Source organism: Scyliorhinus torazame, chromosome X, assembly GCF_047496885.1.
Source record: "Scyliorhinus torazame isolate Kashiwa2021f chromosome X, sScyTor2.1, whole genome shotgun sequence".
Lineage (NCBI taxonomy): Eukaryota > Metazoa > Chordata > Chondrichthyes > Carcharhiniformes > Scyliorhinidae > Scyliorhinus > Scyliorhinus torazame.
The window spans coordinates 36,569,526-36,582,220 of NC_092738.1; the positions used below are offsets into that span (position 1 = coordinate 36,569,526).

The 12,695-nt window shown below is 52.6% G+C and overlaps 1 protein-coding gene across 2 annotated transcripts in view; it reads right to left on the bottom strand.

The window, feature by feature from the left end:
• spryd3 (SPRY domain containing 3) overlaps window positions 1-12,695 on the bottom strand; it is a 472,395-nt gene that overhangs the window by 213,479 nt on the left and 246,221 nt on the right. The window lies entirely within an intron of this gene.

Sequence of the window (12,695 nt, forward strand, 5' to 3'; positions counted from 1 at the left end):
GATGGGGATGTGCTGAGTGGAGTGTCTCAGTGATGGGGGATACACTGAGTGGAGTGACTCAGTGATGGGGATGTACTGAGTGGAGTGTCTCAGTGATGGGGGTGTACTGAGTGGAGTGTCTCAGTGATGGGGTATGTACTGAGTGGAGTGTCTCAGTGATGGTGATGTACTGAGTGGAATGTCTCAGTGATGGGGATGTACTGAGTGGAGTGTCTCAGTGATGGGGGTGTACTGAGTGGAGTGTCTCAGTGATGGGGATGTACTGAGTGGAGTGTCTCAGTGATTGGGATGTACTGAGTGCAGTGTCTCAGTGACGGGATGTACTGAGTGGAATGTCTCAGTGATGGGGGATGTACTGTGTGGAGTGTCTCAGTGATGGGGATGTACTGAGTGGAGTGTCTCAGTGATGGGGATATACTGAGTGGAGTGTCTCAGTGATGGGGCATCTGCTGAGTGGAGTGTCTCAGTGATGGGGATGTACTGAGTGGAGTGTCGCAGTGATGGTGATGTACTGAGTGGAGTGTCTCAGTGATGGGGATGTACTGAGTGGAGTGTCTCAGTGATGGGGACGTACTGAGTGGAGTGTCTCAGTGATGGGGATGAACTGAGTGGAGTGTCTCAGTGATGGGGGTGTACTGAGTGGAGAGTCTCAGTGATGGGGATGTACTGAGTGGAGTGTCTCAGTGATGGGGATGTACTGAGTGGAGTGTCTCAGTGATGGGGATGTACTGAGTGGAGTGTCTCAGTGATGGGGATGTGCTGAGTGGAGTGTCTCAGTGATGGGGGATACACTGAGTGGAGTGACTCAGTGATGGGGATGTACTGAGTGGAGTGTTGCAGTGATGGTGATGTACTGAGTGGAGTGTCTCAGTGATGGGGGATGTACTGAGTGGAGTGTCTCAGTGATGGGGATGTACTGAGTGGAGTGTCTCAGTGATGGGGATGTGCTGAGTGGAGTGTCTCAGTGATGGGGATGTACTGAGTGGAGTGTCTCAGTGATGGGGATGTACTGAGTGGAGTGTCTCAGTGATGGGGATGGGGATGTACTGAGTGGAGTGTCTCAGTGATGGGGGATACACTGAGTGGAGTGACTCAGTGATGGGGATGTACTGAGTGGAGTGTCTCAGTGATGGGGGTGTACTGAGTGGAGTGTCTCAGTGATGGGGTATGTACTGAGTGGAGTGTCTCAGTGATGGGGATGTGCTGAGTGGAGTGTCTCAGTGATGGGGGATACACTGAGTGGAGTGACTCAGTGATGGGGATGTACTGAGTGGAGTGTCTCAGTGATGGGGGTGTACTGAGTGGAGTGTCTCAGTGATGGGGTATGTACTGAGTGGAGTGTCTCAGTGATGGTGATGTACTGAGTGGAATGTCTCAGTGATGGGGATGTACTGAGTGGAGTGTCTCAGTGATGGGGGTGTACTGAGTGGAGTGTCTCAGTGATGGGGATGTACTGAGTGGAGTGTCTCAGTGATGGGGATGTACTGAGTGCAGTGTCTCAGTGACGGGATGTACTGAGTGGAATGTCTCAGTGATGGGGGATGTACTGTGTGGAGTGTCTCAGTGATGGGGATGTACTGAGTGGAGTGTCTCAGTGATGGGGATATACTGAGTGGAGTGTCTCAGTGATGGGGCATCTGCTGAGTGGAGTGTCTCAGTGATGGGGATGTACTGAGTGGAGTGTCGCAGTGATGGTGATGTACTGAGTGGAGTGTCGCAGTGATGGTGATGTACTGAGTGGAGTGTCTCAGTGATGGGGATGTACTGAGTGGAGTGTCTCAGTGATGGGGACGTACTGAGTGGAGTGTCTCAGTGATGGGGATGAACTGAGTGGAGTGTCTCAGTGATGGGGGTGTACTGAGTGGAGAGTCTCAGTGATGGGGATGTACTGAGTGGAGTGTCTCAGTGATGGGGATGTACTGAGTGGAGTGTCTCAGTGATGGGGATGTACTGAGTGGAGTGTCTCAGTGATGGGGGATGTACTGAGTGGAGTATCTCAGTGATGGGGATGTACTGAGTGGAGTGTCTCACTGATGGGGATGGGGGATGGACTGAGTAGAGAGTCTCAGTGATGGGGGATGTACTGAGTGGAGTGTCTCAGTGATGGGGGATGTACTGAGTGGAGTGTCTCAGTGATGGGGATGTACTGAGTGGAGTGTCGCGGTGATGGGGATGTACTGAGTGGAGTGTCTCAGTGATGGGGATGTACTGAGTGGAGTGTCTCAGTGATGGGGATGTACTGAGTGGAGTGTCTCAGTGATGGGGATGTACTGAGTGGAGTGTCTGAGTGATGGGGATGCACTGAGTGGAGTTTCTCAGTGATGGGGATGTACTGAGTGGAGTGTCTCAGTGATGGGGGTGGCGATGTACTGAGTGGAGTGTCTCTGTGATGGGGGATGTACTGAGTGGAGTGTCTCAGTGATGGGGATGGGGATGTACTGAGTGGAGTGTCTCAGTGATGGGGATGGACTGAGTGGAGTGTCTCAGTGATGGGGGATGTACTGAGTGGAGTGTCTCAGTGATGGTGATGTACTGAGTGGAGTGTCTCAGGGATGGGGATGTACTGAGTGGAGTGTCTCAGTGATGGGGATGGACTGAGTGGAGTGTCTCAGTGATGGGGGATGTACTGAGTGGAGTGTCTCAGTGATGGGGATGTCCTGAGTGGAGTGTCTCAGTGATGGGGGTGTACTGAGTGGAGTGTCGCAGTGATGGGGATGTACTGAGTGGAGTGTCTCAGTGATGGGGAAGGGGGATGTACTGAGTGGAGTGTCTCAGTGATGGGGATGTACTGAGTGGAGTGTCGCAGTGATGGGGATGTACTGAGTGGAGTGTCTCAGTGATGCGGATGTACTGAGTGGAGTGTCTCAGTGATGGGGGATGTACTGAGTGGAGTGTCTCAGTGATGGGGGATGTACTGAGTGGAGTGTCTCAGTGATGGGGATGTACTGAGTGGAGTGTCTCAGTGATGGGGATGTACTGAGTGGAATGACTCAGTGATGGGGATGTACTGAGTGGAGTGTCTCAGTGATGGGGGATACACGGAGTGGAGTGTCTCAGTGATGGGGATGTACTGAGTGGAGTGTCTCAGTGATGGGGAAGGGGGATGTACTGAGTGGAGTGTCTCAGTGATGGGGATGTACTGAGTGGAGTGTCTGAGTGATGGGGATGCACTGAGTGGAGTTTCTCAGTGATGGGGATGTACTGAGTGGAGTGTCTCAGTGATGGGGGTGGCGATGTACTGAGTGGAGTGTCTCTGTGATGGGGGATGTACTGAGTGGAGTGTCTCAGTGATGGGGATGTACTGAGTGGAGTGTCTCAGTGATGCGGATGTACTGAGTGGAGAGTCTCAGTGATGGGGGATGTACTGAGTGGAGTGTCTCAGTGATGGGGGATGTACTGAGTGGAGTGTCTCAGTGATGGGGGATGGGGATGTACTGAGTGGAGTGTCTCTGTGATGGGGGATGTACTGAGTGGAGTGTCTCAGTGATGGGGATGTACTGAGTGGAGTGTCTCAGTGATGCGGATGTACTGAGTGGAGAGTCTCAGTGATGGGGGATGTACTGAGTGGAGTGTCTCAGTGATGGGGGATGTACTGAGTGGAGTGTCTCAGTGATGGGGATGTACTGAGTGGAGTGTCTCAGTGGTGGGGATGTACTGAGTGGAGTGTCTCAGTGGTGGGGATGTACTGAGTGGAGTGTCTCAGTGATGGGGATGTACTGAGTGGAGTGTCTGAGTGATGGGGATGACCTGAGTGGAGTATCTCAGTGATGCGGATGTACTGAGTGGAGTGTCTCAGTGATGGGGATGTACTGAGTGGAGTGTCTCAGTGATGGGGATGGGGATGTACTGAGTGGAGTGTCTCAGTGATGGAGATGTACTGAGTGGAGTGTCTCATTGATGGGGATGTACTGAGTGGAGTCTCTCAGTGATGGGGGATGTACTGAGTGGAGTGTCTCAGTGATGGGGGATGGGGATGTACTGAGTGGAGTGTCTCAGTGATGGGGGATGTACTGAGTGGAGTGTCTCAGTGATGGGGATGTACTGAGTGGAGTGTCTCAGTGATGGGGATGTACTGACTGGAGTGTCTCAGTGATGGGGATGTACTGAGTGGAGTGTCTCAGTGATGGGGATGTACTGAGTGGAGTCTCTCAGTGATGGGGGATGTACTGAGTGGAGTGTCTCAGTGATGGGGGATGTACTGAGTGGAGTGTCTCAGTGATGGGATGGGGATGTACTGAGTGGAGTGTCTCAGTGATGGGGATGTACTGAGTGGAGTGTCTCAGTGATGGGGATGTACTGACTGGAGTGTCTCAGTGATGGGGATGTACTGAGTGGAGTGTCTCAGTGATGGGGATGTGCTGAGTGGAATGACTCAGTGATGGGGATGTACTGAGTGGAGTGTCTCAGGGATGGGGGATACACTGAGTGGAGTGTCTCAGTGATGGGGATGTACTGAGTGGAGTGTCTCAGTGATGGGGGATGTACTGAGTGGAGTGTCTCAGTGATGGGGATGTACTGAGTGGAGTGTCTCAGTGATGGGGATGTACTGAGTGCAGTGTCTCAGTGACGGGATGTACTGAGTGGAATGTCTCAGTGATGGGGGATGTACTGTGTGGAGTGTCTCAGTGATGGGGATGTACTGAGTGGAGTGTCTCAGTGATGGGGATATACTGAGTGGAGTGTCTCAGTGATGGGGCATCTGCTGAGTGGAGTGTCTCAGTGATGGGGATGTACTGAGTGGAGTGTCGCTGTGATGGTGATGTACTGAGTGGAGTGTCTCAGTGATGGGGATGTACTGAGTGGAGTGTCTCAGTGATGGGGACGTACTGAGTGGAGTGTCTCAGTGATGGGGATGAACTGAGTGGAGTGTCTCAGTGATGGGGGTGTACTGAGTGGAGAGTCTCAGTGATGGGGATGTACTGAGTGGAGTGTCTCAGTGATGGGGATGTACTGAGTGGAGTGTCTCAGTGATGGGGATGTACTGAGTGGAGTGTCTCAGTGATGGGGGATGTACAGAGTGGAGTATCTCAGTGATGGGGATGTACTGAGTGGAGTGTCTCACTGATGGGGATGGGGGATGGACTGAGTAGAGAGTCTCAGTGATGGGGGATGTACTGAGTGGAGTGTCTCAGTGATGGGGGATGTACTGAGTGGAGTGTCTCAGTGATGGGGATGTACTGAGTGGAGTGTCTCAGTGATGGGGATGTACTGAGTGGAGTGTCTCAGTGATGGGGATGTACTGAGTGGAGTGTCTCAGTGATGGGGATGTACTGAGTGGAGTGTCTCAGTGATGGGGGTGTACTGAGTGGAGTGTCTCAGTGATGGGGATGTACTGAGTGGAGTGTCTCAGTGATGGGGATGTACTGAGTGGAGTGTCTCAGTGATGGGGAAGGGGGATGTACTGAGTGGAGTGTCTCAGTGATGGGGATGTACTGAGTGGAGTGTCTGAGTGATGGGGATGCACTGAGTGTAGTTTCTCAGTGATGGGGATGTACTGAGTGGAGTGTCTCAGTGATGGGGGTGGCGATGTACTGAGTGGAGTGTCTCTGTGATGGGGGATGTACTGAGTGGAGTGTCTCAGTGATGGGGATGTACTGAGTGGAGTGTCTCAGTGATGCGGATGTACTGAGTGGAGAGTCTCAGTGATGGGGGATGTACTGAGTGGAGTGTCTCAGTGATGGGGGATGTACTGAGTGGAGTGTCTCAGTGATGGGGGATGTACTGAGTGGAGTGTCTCAGTGATGGGGATGTACTGAGTGGAGTGTCTCAGTGGTGGGGATGTACTGAGTGGAGTGTCTCAGTGATGGGGATGTGCTGAGCAGAGTGTCTGAGTGATGGGGATGACCTGAGTGGAGTATCTCAGTGATGCGGATGTACTGAGTGGAGTGTCTCAGTGATGGGGATGTACTGAGTGGAGTGTCTCAGTGATGGGGATGGGGATGTACTGAGTGGAGTGTCTCAGTGATGGAGATGTACTGAGTGGAGTGTCTCAGTGGTGGGGATGTACTGAGTGGAGTGTCTCAGTGATGGGGATGTACTGAGTGGAGTGTCTCAGTGATGGGGGCTGTACTGAGTGGAGTGTCTCAGTGATGGGGGATGGGGATGTACTGAGTGGAGTGTCTCAGTGATGGGGGATGTACTGAGTGGAGTGTCTCAGTGATGGGGATGTACTGACTGGAGTGTCTCAGTGATGGGGATGTACTGAGTGGAGTGTCTCAGTGATGGGGATGTACTGAGTGGAGTCTCTCAGTGATGGGGGATGTACTGAGTGGAGTGTCTCAGTGATGGGGGATGGGGATGTACTGAGTGGAGTGTCTCAGTGATGGGGGATGTACTGAGTGGAGTGTCTCAGTGATGGGGATGTACTGACTGGAGTGTCTCAGTGATGGGGATGTACTGAGTGGAGTGTCTCAGTGATGGGGATGTACTGAGTGGAGTCTCTCAGTGATGGGGGATGTACTGAGTGGAGTGTCTCAGTGATGGGGATGGGGATGTACTGAGTGGAGTGTCTCAGTGATGGGGGATGTACTGAGTGGAGTGTCTCAGTGATGGGGATGTACTGACTGGAGTGTCTCAGTGATGGGGATGTACTGAGTGGAGTGTCTCAGTGATGGGGATGTGCTGAGTGGAATGACTCAGTGATGGGGATGTACTGAGTGGAGTGTCTCAGTGATGGGGGATACACTGAGTGGAGTGTCTCAGTGATGGGGATGTACTGAGTGGAGTGTCTCAGTGATGGGGGATGTACTGAGTGGAGTGTCTCAGTGATGGGGATGTACTGAGTGGAGTGTCTCAGTGATGGGGATGTACTGAGTGGAGTCTCTCAGTGATGGGTGATGTACTGAGTGGAGTGTCTCAGTGATGGGGAATGTACTGTGTGGAGTGTCTCAGTGATGGGATGTACTGAGTGGAGTGTCTCAGTGACGGGATGTACTGAGTGGAGTGTCAGTGATGGGGATGGGGATGTACTGAGTGGAGTGTCTCGGTGATGGGGGATGTACTGAGTGGAGTCTCTCAGTGATGGGTGATGTACTGAGTGGAGTGTCTCAGTGATGGGGGATGTACTGTGTGGAGTGTCTCAGTGATGGGATGTACTGAGTGGAGTGTCTCAGTGATGGGGGATGTACTGAGTGGAGTGTCTCAGTGATGGGGGATGTACTGAGTGGAGTGTCTCAGTGATGGGGATGTACTGAGTGGAGTGTCTCAGTGATGGGGACATACTGAGTGGAGTGTCTCAGTGATGGGGATGGGGGTGTACTGAGTGGAGTGTCTCAGTGATGGGGGATGTACTGAGTGGAGTGTCTCAGTGATGGGTGATGTACTGAGTGGAGTGTCTCAGTGATGGGGGATGTACTGTGTGGAGTGTCTCAGTGATGGGATGTACTGAGTGGAGTGTCTCAGTGATGGGGATGTACTGAGTGGAGTGTCTCAGTGATGGGGGATGTACTGAGTGGAGTATCTCAGTGATGGGGATGTACTGAGTGGAGTGTCTCACTGATGGGGATGGGGGATGGACTGAGCAGAGAGTCTCAGTGATGGGGGATGTACTGAGTGGAGTGTCTCAGTGATGGGGGATGTACTGAGTGGAGTGTCTCAGTGATGGGGATGTACTGAGTGGAGTGTCTCAGTGATGGGGATGTACTGAGTGGAGTGTCTCAGTGATGGGGATGTGCTGAGTGGAATGACTCAGTGATGGGGATGTACTGAGTGGAGTGTCTCAGTGATGGGGATGTACTGAGTGGAGTGTCTCAGTGATGGGGGATGTACTGAGTGGAGTATCTCAGTGATGGGGATGTACTGAGTGGAGTGTCTCACTGATGGGGATGGGGGATGGACTGAGTAGAGAGTCTCAGTGATGGGGGATGTACTGAGTGGAGTGTCTCAGTGATGGGGGATGTACTGAGTGGAGTGTCTCAGTGATGGGGGATGTACTGAGTGGGGTGTCTCAGTGATGGGGGATGTACTGAGTGGACTGTCTCAGTGATGGGGGGATGTACTGACTGGAGTGTCTCAGTGATGGGGTTGTACTGAGTGGAGTGTCTCAGTGATGGGGATGTACTGAGCGGAGTGTCTCAGTGATGGGGATGTACTGAGTGGAGTGTCTCAGTGATGGGGATGGACTGAGTGCAGTGTCTCAGTGATGGGGATGGGGATGTACTGAGTGGAGTGTCTCAGTGACAGGGATGTACTGAGTGGAATGACTCAGTGATGGGGATGTACTGAGTGGAGTGTCTCAGTGATGGGGGATACACTGAGTGGAGTGTCTCAGTGATGGGGATGTACTGAGTGGAGTGTCTCAGTGATGGGGATGTACCGAGTGGAGTGTCTCAGTGATGGGGATGGGGATGTACTGAGTGGAGTGTCTCAGTGATGGGGATGTACTGAGTGGAGTGTCTCAGTCATGGGGGATGTACTGAGTGGAGTGTCTCAGTGATGGGGATGGGGATGTACTGAGTGGAGTGTCTCAGTGATGGGGATATACTGAGTGGAGTGTCTCACTGATGGGGATGGGGGATGGACTGAGTAGAGAGTCTCAGTGATGCGGATGTACTGAGTGGAGTGTCTCAGTGATGGGGATGTACTGACTGGAGTGTCTCAGTGATGGGGATGTACTGAGTGGAGTGCCTCAGTGATGCGGATGTACTGAGTGGAGTGTCTCAGTGATGGGGATGTACTGACTGGAGTGTCTTAGTGATGGGGATGTACTGAGTGGAGTGTCTCAGTGATGGGGATGGGGATGTACTGAGTGGAGTGTCTCAGTGATGGAGATGTACTGAGTGGAGTGTCTCATTGATGGGGATGTACTGAGTGGAGTGTCTCAGTGGTGGGGATGTACTGAGTGGAGTGTCTCAGTGATGGGGATGTACTGAGTGGAGTGTCTCAGTGATGGGGGCTGTACTGAGTGGAGTGTCTCAGTGATGGGGGATGGGGATGTACTGAGTGGAGTGTCTCAGTGATGGGGGATGTACTGAGTGGAGTGTCTCAGTGATGGGGATGTACTGAGTGCAGTGTCTCAGTGACGGGATGTACTGAGTGGAATGTCTCTGTGATGGGGGATGTACTGTGTGGAGTGTCTCAGTGATGGGGATGTACTGAGTGGAGTGTCTCAGTGATGGGGATATACTGAGTGGAGTGTCTCAGTGATGGGGCATCTGCTGAGTGGAGTGTCTCAGTGATGGGGATGTACTGAGTGGAGTGTCTCAGTGATGGGGACGTACTGAGTGGAGTGTCTCAGTGATGGGGATGAACTGAGTGGAGTGTCTCAGTGATGGGGGTGTACTGAGTGGAGAGTCTGAGTGATGGGGATGTACTGAGTGGAGTGTCTCAGTGATGGGGATGTACTGAGTGGAGTGTCTCAGTGATGGGGATGTACTGAGTGGAGTGTCTCAGTGATGGGGGATGTACTGAGTGGAGTATCTCAGTGATGGGGATGTACTGAGTGGAGTGTCTCACTGATGGGGATGGGGGATGGACTGAGTAGAGAGTCTCAGTGATGGGGGATGTACTGAGTGGAGTGTCTCAGTGATGGGGGATGTACTGAGTGGAGTGTCTCAGTGATGGGGATGTACTGAGTGGAGTGTCTCAGTGATGGGGATGTACTGAGTGGAGTGTCTCAGTGATGGGGATGTACTGAGTGGAGTGTCTCAGTGATGGGGGTGTACTGAGTGGAGTGTCTCAGTGATGGGGATGTACTGAGTGGAGTGTCTCAGTGATGGGGATGTACTGAGTGGAGTGTCTCAGTGATGGGGAAGGGGGATGTACTGAGTGGAGTGTCTCAGTGATGGGGATGTACTGAGTGGAGTGTCTGAGTGATGGGGATGCACTGAGTGGAGTTTCTCAGTGATGGGGATGTACTGAGTGGAGTGTCTCAGTGATGGGGGTGGCGATGTACTGAGTGGAGTGTCTCTGTGATGGGGGATGTACTGAGTGGAGTGTCTCAGTGATGGGGATGTACTGAGTGGAGTGTCTCAGTGATGCGGATGTACTGAGTGGAGAGTCTCAGTGATGGGGGATGTACTGAGTGGAGTGTCTCAGTGATGGGGGATGTACTGAGTGGAGTGTCTCAGTGATGGGGGATGTACTGAGTGGAGTGTCTCAGTGATGGGGATGTACTGAGTGGAGTGTCTCAGTGGTGGGGATGTACTGAGTGGAGTGTCTCAGTGATGGGGATGTGCTGAGCAGAGTGTCTCAGTGATGGGGATGACCTGAGTGGAGTATCTCAGTGATGCGGATGTACTGAGTGGAGTGTCTCAGTGATGGGGATGTACTGAGTGGAGTGTCTCAGTGATGGGGATGGGGATGTACTGAGTGGAGTGTCTCAGTGATGGAGATGTACTGAGTGGAGTGTCTCAGTGGTGGGGATGTACTGAGTGGAGTGTCTCAGTGATGGGGATGTACTGAGTGGAGTGTCTCAGTGATGGGGGCTGTACTGAGTGGAGTGTCTCAGTGATGGGGGATGGGGATGTACTGAGTGGAGTGTCTCAGTGATGGGGGATGTACTGAGTGGAGTGTCTCAGTGATGGGGATGTACTGAGTGGAGTGTCTCAGTGATGGGGGATGTACTGAGTGGAGTGTCTCAGTAATGGGGGATGGGGATGTACTGAGTGGAGTGTCTCAGTGATGGGGGATGTACTGAGTGGAGTGTCTCAGTGATGGGGATGTACTGACTGGAGTGTCTCAGTGATGGGGATGTACTGAGTGGAGTGTCTCAGTGATGGGGATGTACTGAGTGGAGTCTCTCAGTGATGGGGGATGTACTGAGTGGAGTGTCTCAGTGATGGGGATGGGGATGTACTGAGTGGAGTGTCTCAGTGATGGGGGATGTACTGAGTGGAGTGTCTCAGTGATGGGGATGTACTGACTGGAGTGTCTCAGTGATGGGGATGTACTGAGTGGAGTGTCTCAGTGATGGGGATGTACTGAGTGGAGTGTCTCAGTGATGGGGGATGTACTGAGTGGAGTGTCTCAGTGATGGGGGATGGGGATGTACTGAGTGGAGTGTCTCAGTGATGGGGGATGTACTGAGTGGAGTGTCTCAGTGATGGGGATGTACTGACTGGAGTGTCTCAGTGATGGGGATGTACTGAGTGGAGTGTCTCAGTGATGGGGATGTACTGAGTGGAGTCTCTCAGTGATGGGGGATGTACTGAGTGGAGTGTCTCAGTGATGGGGATGGGGATGTACTGAGTGGAGTGTCTCAGTGATGGGGGATGTACTGAGTGGAGTGTCTCAGTGATGGGGATGTACTGACTGGAGTGTCTCAGTGATGGGGATGTACTGAGTGGAGTGTCTCAGTGATGGGGATGTGCTGAGTGGAATGACTCAGTGATGGGGATGTACTGAGTGGAGTGTCTCAGTGATGGGGGATACACTGAGTGGAGTGTCTCAGTGATGGGGATGTACTGAGTGGAGTGTCTCAGTGATGGGGGATGTACTGAGTGGAGTGTCTCAGTGATGGGGATGTACTGAGTGGAGTGTCTCAGTGATGGGGATGTACTGAGTGGAGTCTCTCAGTGATGGGTGATGTACTGAGTGGAGTGTCTCAGTGATGGGGGATGTACTGTGTGGAGTGTCTCAGTGATGGGATGTACTGAGTGGAGTGTCTCAGTGACGGGATGTACTGAGTGGAGTGTCAGTGATGGGGATGGGGATGTACTGAGTGGAGTGTCTCGGTGATGGGGGATGTACTGAGTGGAGTGTCTCAGTGATGGGTGATGTACTGAGTGGAGTGTCTCAGTGATGGGGGATGTACTGTGTGGAGTGTCTCAGTGATGGGATGTACTGAGTGGAGTGTCTCAGTGATGGGGGATGTACTGAGTGGAGTGTCTCAGTGATGGGGGATGTACTGAGTGGAGTGTCTCAGTGATGGGGATGTACTGAGTGGAGTGTCTCAGTGATGGGGACGTACTGAGTGGAGTGTCTCAGTGATGGGGATGGGGATGTACTGAGTGGAGTGTCTCGGTGATGGGGGATGTACTGAGTGGAGTGTCTCAGTGATGGGGGATGTACTGAGTGGAGTGTCTCAGTGATGGGGATGTACTGAGTGGAGTGTCTCAGTGATGGGGGTGTACTGAGTGGAGTGTCTCAGTGATGGGGATGTACTGAGTGGAGTGTCTCAGTGATGGGGGATGTACTGAGTGGAGTATCTCAGTGATGGGGATGTACTGAGTGGAGTGTCTCACTGATGGGGATGGGGGATGGACTGAGTAGAGAGTCTCAGTGATGGGGGATGTACTGAGTGGAGTGTCTCAGTGATGGGGGATGTACTGAGTGGAGTGTCTCAGTGATGGGGATGTACTGAGTGGAGTGTCTCAGTGATGGGGATGTACTGAGTGGAGTGTCTCAGTGATGGGGATGTACTGAGTGGAGTGTCTCAGTGATGGGGGTGTACTGAGTGGAGTGTCTCAGTGATGGGGATGTACTGAGTGGAGTGTCTCAGTGATGGGGATGTACTGAGTGGAGTGTCTCAGTGATGGGGAAGGGGGATGTACTGAGTGGAGTGTCTCAGTGATGGGGATGTACTGAGTGGAGTGTCTGAGTGATGGGGATGCACTGAGTGGAGTTTCTCAGTGATGGGGATGTACTGAGTGGAGTGTCTCAGTGATGGGGGTGGCGATGTACTGAGTGGAGTGTCTCTGTGATGGGGGATGTACTGAGTGGAGTGTCTCAGTGATGGGGATGTACTGAGTGGAGTG